Genomic DNA, 19,283 nt, shown 5'->3' with positions numbered 1-19,283 from the left:
GCTTAAAATCGGAATAAAAGTCCTTGGAGAATAACATACAAACATAACATTTAACATATAAAGTTATGTTAAGTAGCGATAGGAAAGTAAGAAACTAAAAAACAAAACAAAAGGAAAAAAATAGATTTGAACAAATAAAAATTTTAGCTTCTGTTTGAAAACAAAAAATAGAATGCGAGGGCCTCTCTTGTGGCACAAGGGTTAAGGCACAATCTATAAAGCAATCCGCAGCCACTGCAGCACGAGTTCGATTCTCAGCCAGGCAGGGAGCAACCCACATGGCGCAGCAGACCTCTCCTGTCTCGCCCACTGCTCCCCTCAGCAGTGTACTTCGGTCTGTCTGCCTGTTCTGCTCCCCGCTCTCTCTCTGGTGAATCCTCTCACCCCCTTGTCCCCACACACACACCTTTGGCCTGTACCCCAGCTCTTGTATGCATAAATAAATAAATAATAAAAAGTAGAATGCAAGAACAACTTCAAGTAATATTCCAGACAAGAAGTTAACATATATGATACACAAATTTTAAAGATGGATTCTTTAAAAAAAGTGGAAAAGACCATAAACCAGCCCTCTAGAAATAAATATAAGTCAACTATAAACATAAGTTATCCTTAGCAAAGAAATGCAAATTTTTCAAAAATTCTATAAAATTTTCTATCATATCGGGCCTCCCTGGTGGCACAGGAGGTTAAGTGCCACACTGTGAAGCTGTCTGCAGCCTCTGCAGCGTGGGTTCCATCCCAGCCAGCTGGCGAGAATCCCACATGGCACAGCAGACCTCGCCTGTCTCGCCCGCTGCTCCCCTCAGCAGTGTATTTTGTCAGTCTGCCTATTCTGTTCCCCACTCTGTCTCTGGTGAATCCTCTCACCTTCCCACACATCTGGCCTGTACCCCAGTTCTTTTATAAATAAATAAATCTTTAAAAAATAAATAAAATAAAATAAAATTTTTCTATCATATTAACAATTTAAGTGTGCATTTATGTCTAAAAAATAAAAAAAAATCAGATACATCACTTGATGTGTATACTTAACATTATACAGCCTCTCTGCTATAATTACTCGATAGCTGCCTGCTTTTGTAAATACCACCCACTCAAAAGTGAGTTAATTTAATACACGTGCATAAAGTAATTAACCATGATAAAAGTCTAATTTGGACTTAAAAACATACAAATTATTTTGAAGTTTATAACTTTCAGTGAGCTAGTTCCTGACTGTTTGGGTTCCCCATCTGCAATGAGATAAATACTGAAACTGAGAGAAAGCATTTAGAAATATTTATAGCAATTTGGCAGAGTAATTTGATGTCTATTGAATCTTGTCATCAAAAATTGCTGCTTTCACTTTGAAAATCTGATTTCTTTTCAGTAGTTCATTTTATGATATTTTACAAAAGTATTGATCCCCTTCCTTCCTATTTTATCTTTTTTTTTCTACGCCTTTATATTTTCTTTCCTGACTTTCCCATCTCTCCATCACTCCAGCATGAGGTCTAGCTCAGGGGTGATGAGGAGAGTTACAGGTATGCAGAGCCAAGGTACAGAGAGGAGGGGTGTGGCTGCAGGTGGGGCACGGAAATGGCTGCCATAGCCGAGAGTCTGGTTCTATGAAAGACGTAAGTAGAAGGACTAAGCAAATCAGTAAATACATTGAAGATAATGAGGACAAATTTCTTTATTGTCAAAGACATTTACAAGAAGAAAAAGGGGGAAGGCTAGAAATAATTGTTGTGTTGATTGAAAAGGAGGTGTCACTAAGAACTGACACCTACATAGATACTATATACATATGTGCATGTTCACGTGTGTGTGTGTGTGTATGTGTGTGTGTGCGTGTGGTGTAGGTGTTGTGTGTGTGAGGGGAAGTAGTACTGGTGATTTTAGCCAGTGAGTGACAGACTCCACCTTCCCCATCTGCACATGTCTGACATCTGACTACAACTCTCAGCATGCCACGAACCAGACCAGGGGATGCTGGGAAGGAAGCAGCAGCAAGGTAGCTGTAGTGGCAGGATGGGCACAGAGCAGGTTCTCTATGATCTGCGCAGATAGGGTAAAGGAGAGTCCTGGAGCCCTCGATGGCTTTCTCAAGCTTTTATTGAGCTGTACATGTAGTGTGGCAAACAGATACAGGGCAGGCAGGGGTGGGGGGGTTGGGCCAGGAGGCAGGTAGTCCTCCAAGTCCCAGCAAGTCTTCACTCTGGGCTTCTCTGGCCTTCTTTCCTCCCATTCTCTCTCCTGCCTCTCTCCTGCTTCTGCTTGACTCTGTGACTCTTATCAATGGCCCACAGAAGTAAATAAGTCAGTTAGCGACAATGTAACAACTGCAGGTGCCCCATCAGGCAGGGCAATCCTAATGGTGGGAGGGCAGAGAAGCCTGAAAAACCATTGACCCTACAATCCACCCCCTCAGGGTTTTCTGCCATACAATCTACATACATACAATTTTCCCTTAACGAATATATACCCTGCAGCCATAGCCCACAAAAGAAAATACAACTGAATAATGAAACCATACAACAGACATAAATGAGTCCAGGCAGGGCACCAACCTAGTGGCAAAAGACGATTACTGGCACCAGCAGATAATCCACCACTCCTGCTGTGGTCTCTACCATAAGCCACACACCACATCCACCCCCAGGATGCCCTCACCCGGGGATTGGCCATTCTGTACTCCTTGGGGGTAATCGCCCAACCCTCAGGGTTTCTGTCTGCAGTCGCTCCAACACTGGGCTTTCACAGCCACCAATGCACACGCAGACCGCTGCACTCAGGCCAACCCACTGCACAACGCATGGGTCGGGGATCCGTGGATACAAGCTCCACGTGCGGCCTCTCTTGGGTCCCCTCTTTGGCTGTGGGCACCACCCCAAGCCACGTTCCCCACCCGTCCCCAAGGACGGGTTCCTCAGCTCCTCACCCTCACTCAACTGTGAGCAGGGCATCACCCACAGGTGATTTAAGAGACTCACGGGCCTTCTTTAGCAGACTCAGGCTGCTTAACAGCCGCTCAGGCCTTCCCAACCTCAGCATCAGCTTTTGCCTCTCTAAGGTGGCTTTTTCCCTCTGCCTGGCTGCTGGGCAGTACACAGGCTGCTTATAAACACCATGGCCCACTGGCCACCCCCAGGTTCCCATCTCCTGGGGTGTACAAACCATACCATCCTCCCCCAGGGTCCCCAAAACAGAACATTACCCTGTCAAAGTTCTCCCGCCTTCTGGTGGGATGGTAAGTCCAAGTCCATCAGTCTTTTCCTGCAGCAGCACTGCAGGAGCTCGGGCGAGCTCCGATTCATGGTCCTTTCTTCCCCCGACGATTCTGCTGTCTCAGACATCATGGGCTGGTCCTGTCAGGCAGTCTCCCCCTCCAGGCCAGGTCTCATCCCGGTCCCTGGACCTTGTCCACTTCCTGTGCTCCTGCAGCATCTTTAGCTCTTCCCGGAGCTCCTGGACCCTGGTCACCACCTGTGCTGCCGTGGCACATCCAGTGTTGTCACAGGTAAACACAGTCTGCTCCTCCTCAGTCCCTCCTGAGGTCTTCCAAGGGCTCCATACCCCTCTGCATTGGATCATCCTGTCGACTTACACCAATTGTAGTGGCAGGAATGGCACAGAGCAGGTTCTCTATGATCTGCGCTGACGGGTAAAGGAGAGTCCTGCAGACCTCCATGGTTTTCTCAGGCTTTTATTGAGCTGTACCTGTAGTGTGGCAAACAGATACACGGCAGGCAGGGGTGTGGGGGTGGGAGGGAGCGGGGGCCAGGAGGCCTCCAAGCCCCTAGCAAGCCTTCACTCTGGGGTTTTCTGGCCCCTTCTCTCTCCTCCCTCTCTCCTGCTTCTGCTTCTCTTGGTGACTGTCCCTCAATACTCCTCCCATGGCCCACAGACGTAAATAAGAGAGTTTGCAACAATGTCACAACTGCAAGTGCTCATCAAGCCAGGCAGTCCTAATGGTGGGAGGGCAAAAAAGCCTGAAAACCATTTACCCTGCAGAAGCCATTGTGGAAGGAACAGAAGATAGAAGGGCAAGTTGTTACTGGCCTTTGCTCTTTGCACCTTAAGCACTATACCAAGTCAGCTCTTCAGAGATCTTGGACACTTGGTCATCTGATGGACTCAGCCCTTAAGGGACATTAGAACTCTACTTTTGGTGTTCTCTGACACCTACCTAACCCCTCAATTGTAATTCCTGCCGGTATACACCGTGCACTCATACTCCTCACAACTTTATTCTTGGGCCTTGCATGCTCAGCTCCGGGCCTAGTTTGATCAGGAGTCGATAGTTCTCTTCCCTACTCATTGTTGTCCTTTGAATTTCTCCCTTCAAACTTTTACCAATTAAAAATCTTTGATCTCGTGGGCCTCCCTGGTGGCGCAGCGGTTGAGCACTGGGTTGTGAAGTTACCCGCAGCCTCTGCAGCACCGGTTCGATCCCCGGCTGCTCCCCGGCCACCAGAGGAGGGTCCCACATGGCGCGCAGACCTCTCCTGCCGCCCGCTGCTCCCCTCAGCAGTGTACTTCAGTCCCTCTGCCTGCTCTGCTCCCCGCTCTGGCTCTGGTGAATTCTCTCACCCTCCCTTGCTTCTGACTGTACCCAGTGCTTGTATAAATAAATAAATTAATTAAAAAAGAAATCTTTGATTTCGGGCCTCCCCGGTGGCTCAGCAGATTGACCACAGCGCTGTGAGGCTGTCTGCAGCCTCTGCAGCGCGGGTTCGATTCCCGGCAGGCCAGGGAGCAACCCACATGGCGCGGCAGACCTCTCCTGCCTCGCCCGCTGCTGCTCTCAGCAGTGTCTCGGTCCGTCTGCTTGTTCTGCTTTCCACTCTGTCTCTGGTGAATCCTCTCACCCTCCCACGCCTCTGGCCTGTACCCCAGTTCTTGTATAAATAAAAAATAAAAAAATAAATCTTAAAAAAAAATTCTTTGAGCTCACTAGAGTTTAATCACCTTGATTTATGTGCATGTGTGACAGGACCCTGAGAATGGGCAGCATGCGTTTTTCCTCCTAACAGTTTAGGATCCTTGGGTACTCCTCAGTTTTGTACAGCACTGTGAGTGTGTGAGTGTGTGTGTGTGTGTGTGTAATGTTTCCTAGCTTGGGGCCTGTTATTGATCATAGTGAGCTACCCAATTCAGTTTTGTCACTCTGGAAAGTAATAATGATAATACATCAGCTTAAATGAAGGATGTTCTCATGCTGAGAACAATACCCCAGCTGGGCTGTTGGAGACTTGTAGAAACTCACTCAGTTTCGCTCAGAAGACTTGGAACTTTAGGACATTTGAGGATGTAGAATAAATAAAGTTTATCAAGAACAGTCTTGGGAAAGATTCAGGACTGGAGAGCCAAGGTCCACAGACGACACCAAAGTATGAAGGGACAGTGACAAGTCTCAGCAGGTCAAACTTCACTGGTCCAAGTTTATGAAAATGAAGATACTGGTCCTCCCTGATGGCACAGGGGTTAAGGCTCAGCACAAAGAAGCTATTGGCAGCCACTACAGCACAAGTTCGAACCCAGGCCAGGGAGCTACCCACATGGTGCAGGAGACCTCTCCTATCGGCTGGCTGCTCCCCTCAGCAGTGTATTTCAGTGGATCTGCCTGTTCTGCTCCCCACTCTGTCTCTGGTGAATCCTCTCACTCCCTGCACCTCTGGCCTGCACTCCAGTTCTTGTATGCATAAATAAATAAATAAAAGTCTTTTAAAAAATGAAGATACTGCTAGTGTGCAAAGGCTGAGGTGTCTCCCGGGTGAAGAATCCCTTCTACTCACTCATCATGGACTTGCCTTTAGCAAGGTCGTGCTACAGAGAATCTCCTAGAATCAGATATTCAAGATTTTTAGTTTTAAATATTTGCTGTGCTTTCAACATCCTTGATTTGGTGTCCTTCTAACCCTCGTACATTGCCTTGCTGGCTTCTAGAACTCTTTCTGTCAGTTCTGTACTAAACAGGCCAACCTTACATCAGTCTGGCTGCAGGAGAGGGCCAGGATGCTATGGCAGAAAGACCTGAGGAAGCAACTTCACAGCAGAAAATCGCTGGATAAGGTTAAGTTCAGAAGCTTTGAAGCAGAGAAGACAAAAATCATCTATAGTAGCTAGATAGGCAAGAAGAATTTCAGAAAGCTCGATTCTATGAACAGAATTGCGTCTCTTTAAAGAGAGTTATTCCTTTTATTCAGAGTTTGCTGTGGGGTTCTGTTTCTGGGACAGGTCTTCTAAAAATATTCAAGAACGTTACTCTTCCAGGCCATGTTCTTTAAAGATAAGAGAATTGTGTGATCTATCCAGGAGCTCTGACTCTACTTAGGCACTCTGCTCTAGTTGGGAATCTCTGGATGAGAAATACAGTGTTGTGTCTTCTGAGTAACCTTCTCCTCACTGGGTATTGCATTTCCAGAGGAGAAAGAGCTCTGGCTGCAACCCAGGCCACCTTTTGACAAGGAGTAAAGATCAAAAATCCAAGTTCAGGGCCTCCCTGGTGGCGCAAGGGGTTTAGACACAACCTATGAAGCTATCCGCAGCCACTGCAACATGAATTAGATCCCTGGCCAGGGAGCTACCCACATGGTGCAGCAGACCTCTCCTGACTCCCCCTCTGCTCCCCTTAGCAGTGTATTTCAGTGGATCTGCCTATTCTGCTCCCCACTCTGTCTCCGGTGAATCCTCTCACCCCCCACACCTCTGGCCTGTACCCCAACTCTTGTATGCATAAATAAATCTTTAAAAAAGAAAAATCTAAGTTCATTTTAATGAAGGATAACAGAATACGCTGCCCCTAAATATGGCTTTTTGGTATAAGGATTGCTCTGAGCTAAGGACAATTAAGAAACAAATTTAATAAAGCTCCCACCTTGCCTTCTATTTGCCTAAAACCAGGATATAATATTACAATGATGTCTGTCTCCTTTTGATTAATTCCTGGAGACAATTTTAGACCCTTATCATTTGGAGAAAGTACCCACTTAAAGCTGCATGACAGAGTTCACTCTTGTTTACCCAGCTTTTCTAGCTAAGCCCCCTATAACTGTTCTCCCTGTGGCTTTTTTCCTTTAGTCCTCAGCTTGAAGATGGTATTTAGGCTGGAATTCTAAGGCGCCCCGAGAGCTTCCCATTTTTCCATGGTTGTTGCTGATGGATGCATGAGGTATATTTGTTAATAAACTTCAATTTGATTTTCTCTTGTTAATCTTTCATTTCCTCCTGGGGTCTCAGCCAAGAACTAAGAAGGTTAGAGAGAACATCATTTTCTTCCACTATGTTGATGGAGTAGTCTTTTAAGTTGCATTTTCAGAAGCATGCTATATCAGGAAAAAATGTTTACAGATTTTCTAGTTTTAGATGTTATCTTTCTACAAAAGGAAATTATAATATATATTGTGATTTGGCAAATTTCTGGAGGGGGAACTCAAGTCATCTAAAATATAACTCCCCAATGTATTCTGTTACTTGGCATAGGAATGTGTGACATACTTCTGTTTGATGAAGTGATAAAATCCTTTTTTGTGTAGCTTGTTCTTGCAAAGATCTGTAATGAAAGATCATTATAATTTGCATAATTAATTACTATGAAAAAGATAAATTTGGAATGATCCAGTTTATATGTTCAATCTAGTTTCCAACCTCAGCATATAGGTTCAAGGTTGCAAGTGTCTGAGAGGTTGAAGGAATCCCCAACTTTTGTCTAACACATGCTAACCTAATGGTTGCTAAATGTCTAAGCACTTTATAAACACAAACTCAGTTAAATCTCATTACAGCCTCCATAGTTGGATGTTATATTTTCTATCCAAAGCTTTGCCATGTTGGATGGGCCTCCCTGGTGGTGCAGGGGTTAAGTCTCAGCACAGTGAAGCTATTGGCAGCCACAGCAGCAAGAGTTCGATCCCAGGCCAGGGAGCTACCCACATGGTGCAGCAGACCTCTCCTGTCTTGCCCGCTGCTCCCCTCAGCAGTGTATTTCAGTAGATCCACCTGTTTTGCTCCCCACTACTCTGTCTCTGGTTAATCCTCTCATCCCCCGCCCCCGCCACCCCGGCACCTCTGTTCTTGTATGCATAAATAAATAAATCTTAGGGGAAAAAAAGCTTTGCCATGTTGGACCCAATGTGGTTTTCTCAATTGTTTTCTTGAAATAATTTTAAAATTTAATGAGGAAAAGCAGTGGATTGGGGGAAATATGAGAGAAACATGAGAGTCATGAGAGAAACAGTTCTTTTATGGCATTTCTTCACACACTGGATAGAAATATACTTTGATAAATTAGCGGCTACACATTTTTCACCATTAAAATCTTATGCAATTTCTTTGCATCATATTATATTTTTTTCTTTAGGGCCACAACAGATTTGCCTATATTTCGAATTCAGGCATTCTGACTACTGCCTTCTGAATAAATTATCAATTTAAACCAAAAAGAAAAAAAGGCAACTCTGGAACAAATGTCCATTTTGCATCATCACAGAACAATTAGTTTTCCCATGAGATAAGGCAATTTGAAACATGTTGATGTGAACTGGAGACAATGTCACCCAGAATCCTTTTACAACAGCCTGAAAGGAAGTGAATGCTGCATGAAATATCTATGCTCAACAGCTTGGTAGCTAATTTCATCATTTTTGTGAAAAGCGAGTCAAAGAAAACAGAAACATTCACTCGTGTAGAATAGCCTTAAAAATCTTGACAGGTGGCTAGAGAAGAAAACTCCCTATTTACAATTAACCAGGAACACAGGGATTATGGGGATTTTCAAACAGCATGAAAACAGGCTCTTGAAGATAAACAAGGCCAATAAACAACATTGGAAATCTCCTTAAAGTGATCTGAATAATCTGAAATTTGTAGGTGGTAGGTGAGTAACCTTGGTATTTTTATTGACGTATTCCCAGAGAACTTTGTTGTTTAGCATAGAAGAGCTCTTCCTTTCACATTGGCTGAACCTTACAGGACAGCTATCAATTATTAATATTACTGTAGCTAACAAAATTTTCAATAAAATTGGTAAGTTGGAGGCCTTTTGAAATAATAGTCTCTATTCTATATAGGTTAAAAGAAAATGAACTAGAAATAAAAGATAAGAGATGATAAAATACTAAGGATGCCTAACTTCGTCAATTGGTTTCCTTTATTTATTCCTTTATTCAACTCATTTATTCATTTACTCTGTAGGTATTTATTAAGGATCTACTATGTGTAGATCCTTATTTTTTAGTGGATTTGAACCTTAGAAAAATAGAATGTAGAGTATAAATGGTTAAATAAGGGATCCCACATGTTCTTTAATTACATGTTGGTTCTTCTTACAGGTAAAGAAAGCACATCAGATTGTATTAATTTCAGTAATGTCACTTAAGGAGAAGAAATATTCTATCATCTACCTACCTAAGGAATAACAGCTTTTAATTCCAGTCAAGTCATTCTATTAAATGAGATATTCATTTTAGAGAACAGATTGCTTTTGACAATATTTTATTTGAAGATGTTTTTCATTCAACAATTCTAGTTTAATAAACACTACATTAAAGTTTAAAATATTAAACTCCGCTCACTCTAATCACAAGTTTTACAATTAAATATGTATAGTAGGATGCTGTGGATATCGATATCATTATATATTATATAATAGTACTATATATTATTTATGTGCATGCACACACACATATTCAATAAATGCATGCTAATTGGACGGTCACTAGGAACAATCTATTCTAGTTCTAACTATAACTTGCTCAATGATCATAACTTTTAATAAAACCCTTAATTTCTCCTGGCCATTTTTTCTTTTACCTTAAAATAGCCATGACTAATATCTGCAGCTACAAATTTCCACTATGAATGTGGAAAATGAAGTGATAATCTTAGATCATTTATGACCACGTCTTTAAATGAACTCTCCATAGAATAGAAGACTTGTCCTTGATGGTGGGTGAATGTTGGTGTCTCCCCACCACCAAAATGTATATGTTGAAATTCTTAATCCCCCAGAAGATGGTGCTAAGAAGTGAAGTCTGGGTGCAGGGATGATCAGGTTGAAGGTGGAGCCCTCTTAAATGGGATTAGTGCCTTCAGGAAAGTGTCCCACAGGGCTCCCTGACTCTCTGCCATATGAAGACCCAGTTGGAAGGTACTGTCTGTGAAGCAGAAAGTGTCAAGACACTGAGTCTGCCAGAATCTTCTTTTTTTTAAAAAGATTTATTTATTTATACAAGCACTGGGGTACAGGCCAGAGGCACAGGGGGGTGAGAGAATTCACCAGACACAAAACAGGGAGCAGAACAGGCAGATCTACCGAAATACACTGCTGAGGGGAGCAGCTGGTGAGACAGGAGAGGTCTGCTGTGCCATGTGGGTAGCTTCCTGGCTGCCAGGGATTGAACTCTTGCTGCAGAGGCTGCAGACAGCTTCATAGGTTGTGTCTTAACCCCTTGCACCACCAGGGAGGCCACAAACAGTGGCAATTTAAAACGAACTAACTTAGAAGTAAACCAAGAAGAAGCTTATTTCTTTCTGTTCCAGAAAAAAAAGGAATCTGGGTTCTGAATGTGCTCATACCTCTCCATAGAGGTGTTCTCTGACAGAAAAAAAAGAGAGCCAAAACCACAAGAAGAGAACCCTACAGTCCAAGGGGGTCATTTAGACAAACCCTCCTCTGAAATGCCACCTGCTGTCACTGATCCGGAAGGTGTTTTGTGCCTCATGCAAGAGAGAAAAGTTGCCCTAAATGAGGGTTCTTACCTTCTGCATACTGAAACTCCTTCACCCTTTGATGTATTAAAATATTTAATCAACATCAAATGCTGCTGCCCCTATTTATACAAGTGCTTTATTATCCTGTACATTACACCACAACCTGCCTGGTTCTTAATGTGACCCAAAGAGCTAGTCGGCATTTATTACAAATGCGAGGCAGAAGCTTCTGGCTGAGCAATTAATCACTGACACCAAGGAATTTCTTCTCTTCAGGTGGGGAACCCATCCAAAAACTAAGAAAAATAATCAGGCTAATTAATTCTTATCTGCAAAGAGCAATTAGATAAATGACCTTAAAAAAAGACTTGTCACCCCTAGTGAGACACTCACGTTCTAAATAGAACATGTCTGAGGCTCTTTTCACTGGGCAAGTGATACTGTGAAATGGAGATGACAGAAATAAAAGGGGGGGGAGTGATAGGGGAGCAGGTTAATTAGAATGAAGGCCTATGAAAGGGGGAGAAGAAAGGCAGAGAGAGACGGAGAGACATAAAGAGACAGAGACAGAGGAGGTTTTCCACCAGAGAAAGACATGGAAAGAAATAAAGCAAGACAGAAAGAGACAGAGAGAGACAGAGAGACAGAGAGACAGAGACAGAGAAAAAGAGATTTTCCACCTGACAGAGAGAAAGGGCCAGACCCAAAGAGAGACAGAGGCAGAGAGATAGAGGGAGGCAAAAGACAGAGAGGTAGAGAGATTTGACTTGACACTGTCACCTGCTCCCTTTTCTCTGACTACAGGGGAGCAGCAAAACATAGGCCTTCTCGTGTCTCCAAATGCAGTGGAAGTGCGAGGAACGCTCCTGCCTGCCAGGATCTCTTTGCCCCTGTCCTGCCCCCAGTGGGTTCCTTCCTGCCCGCTCCCCGCCACTGCTCCGGGAGGCTCTAGACCAGCACCAAGCAGCGGCTCGGCCTTCTGTTCTTCCATCCCGGGCTCCTTTGAGGTCGGGTTGGTCACCTCCATGCCTGGCCAGGACACCAGGTAGTGGACAGAGTTCAGCCTTCACCATGGATTGTCATTGCTAACATTCTCCATGTCCAAAGTGTAACGGTCATGTGATTTTTATTATTTTTTTTATTTTTTTAAAGATCTATTTATTCATGCATACAAGAGCTGGGGTATAGGCCAGAGGTGCAGGGGGTGAGAGGATTCACCAGAGACAGAGTGGGGAGCAGAACAGGCAGATTGACTGAAATACACTGCTGAGGGGAGCAGCGGGGAGACAGGAGAGGTCTGCTGCGCCATATAGGTTGCTCCCTGGCCAGCCAGGGATCAAACTCATGCTGCAGAAGCTGCAGATAGCTTCACAGTGCTGTGCTTAACCCCTTGCGCTACCAGGGAGGCCCTTCATCAGGTTTAGTTGCTATTGCTCTTTGGGGGGCCCTTGGTTGTGACAATTTCTGGACTTCCTCACTTCCCATGGCCTGCACAACTTAAAATACCAGGTGCCTTCTTGCACAGACACTCACCTATCCACACAATATCTGCCTCGCCATTCTCAAGGAAACCAAGGACAAAGGGTGATGTGTCCATGTAAATCATGCTGAACCCAAATGAGATCTTAGAAATGTTGGGGCATGTTCGAAGCTCTGGAATTTTCATATACCTCTTGGAGTAGTTTGTCCCTTAGTCATATGCAGAGACAGAGAAAGACAAATACTATGTGATCCCACTTTTAAGTCAATAAATATGTAGACTAAATGAAGACAAAAGCATACCAAGGTACAGAGAACAGATTCATGGATCCAAGAGACGGCGTGGGGTGTAGGCAAAGTGGGTGAAAAGGTAAAATGATACAGGTTTCCAGTTACACCTCTAAAATTTACTATTTTCAGAGGATATCTTTTCTGGTATCAAGTATAATATAAATGATCAATATTCACCATTCATATAAAGCAGATGACTTGTTTAATTCAATCTTCCAACCAGTCATAACATTCTAATACCAGAAATAATTAATAAATCATTGGCTATAAAAGATTAAAACACTGTTACCAAACCATATGTATAATTTTTTTAATCTTTTTTTAAATGGCTTTATTTATTTATTTATACAAGCACTGGGTACAGTCAGAAGCGCAGGAGGGTGAGAGAATTCACCAGAGCCAGAGCGGGGAGCAGAGCAGGCAGACTGACAAAATACACTGCTGAGGGGAGCAGCGGGAGGCTGGAGAGGTCTGCGTGCCATGTGGGACCCTCCTCCTGTGGCCAGGGAGCAGCCGGGGATCGAACCGGCGCCACAGAGGCTGCGGGCAGCTTCGCAACCCAGCACTCAACCACTGCACCACTGGGGAGGCCCCCATATGTATAATTTTAAGGAAGAGATATTATTTATAAATGGAGGCCACTTTACAGTTGGTATATTTGGAAGAATCTTACATTTAAGAGAAAATAAGCAAAAAAAAATAGAAATTTTCTCTCTATACAATAGTTAATGCTACATATACTGTTTAATTTTAAGCAATTGATTTAACAAAAGTTTATGTGGCCATACATTGACAATGCTTAATATTAGAAATTTAATAATTAATATAATTTTAAAAGTTGAAATATTACTGATCAGATAAAAGTCTTTAAATCTACTAAACTAGCCTCCAAAGACCCAGGGTAGATGTCTAGCCAAAATAAACATTTAGTAGAAACTAATTTCTCCTTATATAAATATTTCAGATTGTATAATCCTTATGAGATGAGGCAGAGGGTAAAAGATGAAAAGGAATGAGAAATTATTTCAAGGTTTAGTTCAGGTCAAAGAAAAGGTAAAAGGTTAACTTAGAGGTTCCTTTCTAATACTATCCAAATATGTATAGATTTGAAAAATAAGTAAAGCTTACAAAAGATGCAATTCAAGCATTGGCTCAAGAACTGCACAATCTTCATCAAGTGGTCGGAGTACAATCTCTTTTCTGGCTTACATGGTAATGTGCAGTAAGAGGATACAATTCATTTCCATTAAGATGAGTTGCTATCAGAGAACTACACCTCCCCAGGACTCTAATCAGACTATTATAACACCAAGGCTGCTGTTCAGTGGGTGGGACGTACAGCTGCAAATGATCCTCTTATTAAACTGCAATCCTACTCCATCAAACTCCACTGGAGAATAGCACATGTCCACAGCAAGCATAGACTTAGTGCTAATCCAACATCCTCAATCCCACTAGAAACATTTGCTTTTTCTCAGTGGAGTTATGGCCAGTGTATGACTTGCAGCCACACTCCTGTTTAGCAAAATTTAATGAATGCCTCCCAAATGCATGTTAAGTATAGACTCTTTTACACCTAGGAAATGTCTTTATTTTTATTTAACTTTTAATTGAAGTGACATTGGTTTACAATGTTATGTTTGTTTGGGTATACATCCTTACACTTCAACATCTGTATATACTACACTCTGATCACCACCAAAAGTCTACTTTCATCTACCACCACATAATCGATCCCTTTTCTCCTACCTCCATCTTCTTTCCCTACGGTAACTCCAATTTTGTTTTTATAATCTAAGAGTTTGTTTTATTTTATATTTTTCTATTCATTTATCTTCCACATATGAGTGAAATCATGCAAGATTTGTCTTTGGTTAATTTCACTTATCCTGATACCTTCTGGGTCCATCCATGTTGTCACAAATGGCAAAATTTCCTAATTTTCTAAAATTAGTAATCTTTCATTGTGTCTATATAGCATGTATAGTTAATCAGAAAATTTATTTCTTGGACTCATAAATTGAACTGGGACATCAGGAGTCAAGGCAATGAAATGTGGAGCAATGGTGACAGATATCATCTCTGCTCTGTCAGTTCCTGCACGTACCAAGACAAATGTGAGCTTCTTTTTGTATTTTAGTTTCTAAATTTTTATCTATCATTAAAATTTCCTGATTTTAATAAAAGCTTTGTTATATTAAAATAGGTATGCAGGCTTTTCTTCCTTTTTAAATTTAGAAATCATAAATTTATAGAGGATGAGATAAAAACCAAGGAAGTTTCATTAACGGGTATTTCTAACAGTTTTTCACACAGCTAAAATTTCTGGATTTAAAATTAAGATATGATTTGTGATATTTCTGTAATATATAATATATAAAATATATTGTTTTGTTATTATGTCATATAAAATATGCAAAATACTTTATGAAATATTGCAAACACAAACACACATTTGCTTTCTTTTTTAATATTTTATTTTATATAATTCTTACATCATTTTTCATTTTTGCACAATGTATGCATTTTTTAGTTATAGTCCCCACACAATTCTTTCAATTCGTTCATCCCTGTAGATGCTTTTATAAACTAAAAAGAAAATGAAAAATAAAAATATTCAGAAGCTAAATTTTAACTGAAGTCCACAAAAAGAAAGTTCTGTTCAGGTTTTCCACTTTCAGAGTTGTACAAAACCAAGTCAGTTTAAATTCAAAATTACAGGGATTCATTGGGTCTGGGAACAAAAGACAAATCTTAGAGCCCAGCTAAGGAGGGTAGCCTAATAAGACACTCACATATCAAGCTGAGATTTGAGGGGCTTGCATTTTACTATTAAGATGAGTGAGAAGTACAATCGTACATAAAGACCCCTTATGTGATCGGGAAAATCTCTTGCCAAATCTCAGCACTAAAAGAGAAAAATAATCCCTTCACAGATCTGTAGCTATAACATAACGCTCCTATGCATTTGAATCCTGAATTCATGAGCTCCAAATAATTTGAAAAATTGCAGGCTGGGAATTCATTTTAATGTACTTCTGACTGGGTGATGCCCTTAGGCACGCTGAAACCACAGCCAAGCCCAACAATAAAACCACCCCCTTGAAGACCCCACTGTCAAAGGAGGTCTCAAAGAGTTGCCATTTGATAAAGTTCCAAAAACTTTTCTGTTGCAATCAGAAACCACAAAGAACATAGGCTACAAAGGCACCAGGACTGAATAAGGCTTCTGATTTTAGAACCATCAGTCAAATATAGAAAATAAATGTGTGTAACAGTAAAGAAATAAGAGACTGAACATAGAAGCAGACAAAAATATAACACACATTTGCATTTTTGAAAAATAACTAGATAGTACTATTAACATCTAATATATAACAAGGAAAATTAAAATTCCATGGACAAGTTTAACATCAGATAAGACACAGCTAAAGAGAGATTTACTAAAAAGAAAACTGAAAATACCATCCAGAATGGAGTATTGAGAAATAAAGAAGAGGGAGGCTATAAAAAGGGGATTTTAAAACATGGAAGAAAGAATAAAAGGGTCTAATGAATATGCAATGTAAGTGCTGGAAGAAAAGGAGAGGAAGAATAAAGGCAAGGAAATGTCTAAAAAAACAAGTCTGATGATTTTCTAGAACTGGTGAAAGATGCCAACACATTCATGAAGCCTAGAGATAAAATGATACATGAAATTCAAGTTAGACACATGTTAGTGAAACTCGAAAACAACAAAAACAGTTAAAATCTTAAATACACCCACAGAGGAAAGAGAGATCACTTTTAAAAGAGAAGCAGTAAGTCTTGCAACTAACTTCTTAACCCAATTGTAAGCTGGAAGCACAAGAGAAGATACTAAAGGATGAATTTCTTCAGGTTGGAAAAAAACGGTTTCAGAAGGAAATTCTAAACGCAAAAAGAAATAATAGGCTTATATAATGCTTATAATATACACAATTTAGTATAATCTAAATAAATATTAGTTGTATAAAACAAAAATAATGATTTATAAATTAGGGAGTTAAAAAACAAGATTGCATTAGAGCTAAAAGGAAAGAGATGTAAGTTAAACTCTCAAGATTTTTTAATTGTTTTGTGAAAAAATTAAATATATAGATGAATTTGCACTTTGAGATGTTAAATATGAATGACAAAAGGTCTCACAGATATTTGACAGTAAATAATTTCTGTCATTTTGTGATTTTCTTTTTAATTTCTCAAAATTTTCTGACAGAAATAATTTTGATAAAGTCCGATTCATCTATTTTTCTTTGGTTTCTTGTGTTTTAGACATCATTTCCAAAAAACTTTTAACTAATTCAAAGTTGTAAAGATTTATGTCTGTGTTTTATATTAAGAGTTTCACGGTTCTCGCTCTTAGATTTCAGTGTTTTATCATTTTGAATTCCATTTGTACAAGGTGTAAGCTAGAGGCCAAAATCATTCTTTTGATTGTGGCTATACGGTTGTTTCACCAAAATTTGAAAAATCTTGGTACCCTTGTGAAAGAATTATTTTAAATTATGGTAATTAATATGATATTGGCACAATGATGAATAAATTGACAAGTAAGGAGAATAAGAAATCTAGAAGACAGTCAGCAGGACACACACACACACAAACACACACAAACACACACACATCTATGGTAATGATGATGAATGACAGGGATGATATGAGAAATTAGTCAAATAAAGTCCAAATTAAATGCACTTGCCAAGAAATGCTACAGGAAAAACTGATGATTAAAACAAATAAAATAAAATAACTACTTTCTGTTTAAAAAACAGAAAGATGTTTGTGTCTTCAAGGTGAAACAAGATTTTTAAACATCTCGAATGCGCAAGCTATAAAAGATTGATGATTTGATCTTATTAAAATGAAAAATATTAGTTTATCCAACAGTACAGAGATTAAAAAGGCAAGCCACAAGCAGATATTTTTTCATAAATGCAACCAATCAAGCACTGATACCTAGAATATGTAGCAATTCCTCCAAATCAATAAGTTAAATACAAATAGCTAGGGAGACAAATACAATTTTGGAAAAGATTTAATTTGAAATGTCAGTACATGCTTGACACAATATTCAACATCATGGGTAAATAAATGGAAATTTTAATCATAATGAGATTCTCTTCATATCAGATTAACCAAAATTTAAAGAGTCTGATAATACCAAATGCTAACCAGCTATAAAAGAGACTTGAAGATAATAATGTTCTAATGTTCTATTTCTCCTTACACCATCATGCCTGTAGTGCCAGGAAGGGCACAGAGCTGGTTCAATGATCTGGCAGAAGGGTAAAGGAACTTGGGTGGCTTTCTCAGGCTTTTATTGAGCTTTTACACGTAGTGCAGCAACCAGGTACATGGCAGGCAGGGGTGCGGGGTGGTGGGGGGTGCTGGGCAGGAGTCCGGCAGGCCTCCAAGACCCCTGCAAGTCTTCACTCTGGGCTTTTCTGGCTTCTTTCTCCCCTTCTCTCTCTCCTGCCTCTTTCTACCGCCTCTGCTTCTCCTGGCTAATATCTCAATACTGCAGCCATGGCCCACAGAAGTAAACAACACAAGTATAACAATGCAGGTGCTCCATCATGCAGGGCAACCCTAAGGGCAGGTGGGCAAAAAAGCCTGCAAACCATTTACCCTACAAGGCCCCTATTTTTTTTTTTTCATTCTTTTCAATATTTGATAAAAATGAAGTGGTCCAAATCTTAGCAGCAAAGTCTAGGCCCCTAGATTCACATTCACATCAAATCAAAATAGACCTTGAGTAACTTGTCTCTGATGTAATTATTACCAATTTGTATTTTCCTTACCTCGCATACTTCAGAAACAATGGGAGTTCCCTCCAGATTTTGTATTTTAGAAAATTTCAAACTTAGAGAAAAGCTGAAAGAATAATAAAACATACATGTTTAACCTCCACATAATTAATATTTGTGGATAGTCTGCCTCTCTGTAACCACTTTGGATTTTTATTAAAATATTTTAAGTTTATTACCATCATTACAGCTTCAAATTTGGCCAGAGGCAGCTCCTCTTGGGGTCTTTTAATTGATTCCATCAGTATCTGAGCATTTCTTTGCTTCCTGCCAGGATACCCTGTCATAGAGCACATTTTGACTACAAACTTTTCTTTTTAAAGATTTCTTTTTATTTATTTATTTATGCATACAAGAACTGGGGTATAGACCACACATGCGGGGCTTGGGAGGTGAGAGGACTCACCAGAGACAGAGTGGGGAGCAGAACAGGCAGATCGACTGAAATACACTGCTGAGGGGAGCAGCGGGCATGGCAGGAGAGGTCTGCTGTGCCATGTGGGTAGCTCCCTGGCAGGGGTTCAAACTCATGCCAAAGTGGCTGGTGATAGTTTGGTAGTGCTGAGACTTTAACCCCTGCACCACCAGGGAGGCCCACAAACTTTTTATTGAAATCAAGTTCACACCTTTGATGATGTTACCAGTGTTTGCTAATGTGTTGTCAGTTTGGAAATCATCTTTGGATTTGGTGGGCACAAATCCAGCTTCCATGTATCTATCACAGAAGATTTTTTAAAAGAGAAATTTGTTTCCACATAAGATCTGTGTTTGTTTTACCTAATTTGGATTCAAAATGGACACTTTCAGCTTCCTGAGCCCTTGAAGTATCTGACTTCTTCCTTCTACTGAGTCTGGCGAATATAATGTGTGTCAAATAGCATTAAAGATCAGGCATGTGTGTGTGTGTGTGTGTGTGTGTTTATGCACAAGTGTGTGTGTGCACGACAGTGTGTGTGTGTGAGTGTGCACGAACTGAAGTGAAATAAC

Source organism: Talpa occidentalis, unplaced genomic scaffold (assembly GCF_014898055.3).
Source record: "Talpa occidentalis isolate TD23 unplaced genomic scaffold, MPIMG_talOcc4v2.1 talOcc4.14, whole genome shotgun sequence".
Classification (NCBI taxonomy): Eukaryota; Metazoa; Chordata; class Mammalia; order Eulipotyphla; family Talpidae; genus Talpa; species Talpa occidentalis.
Note: the sequence above shows the minus strand (reverse complement) of the source record.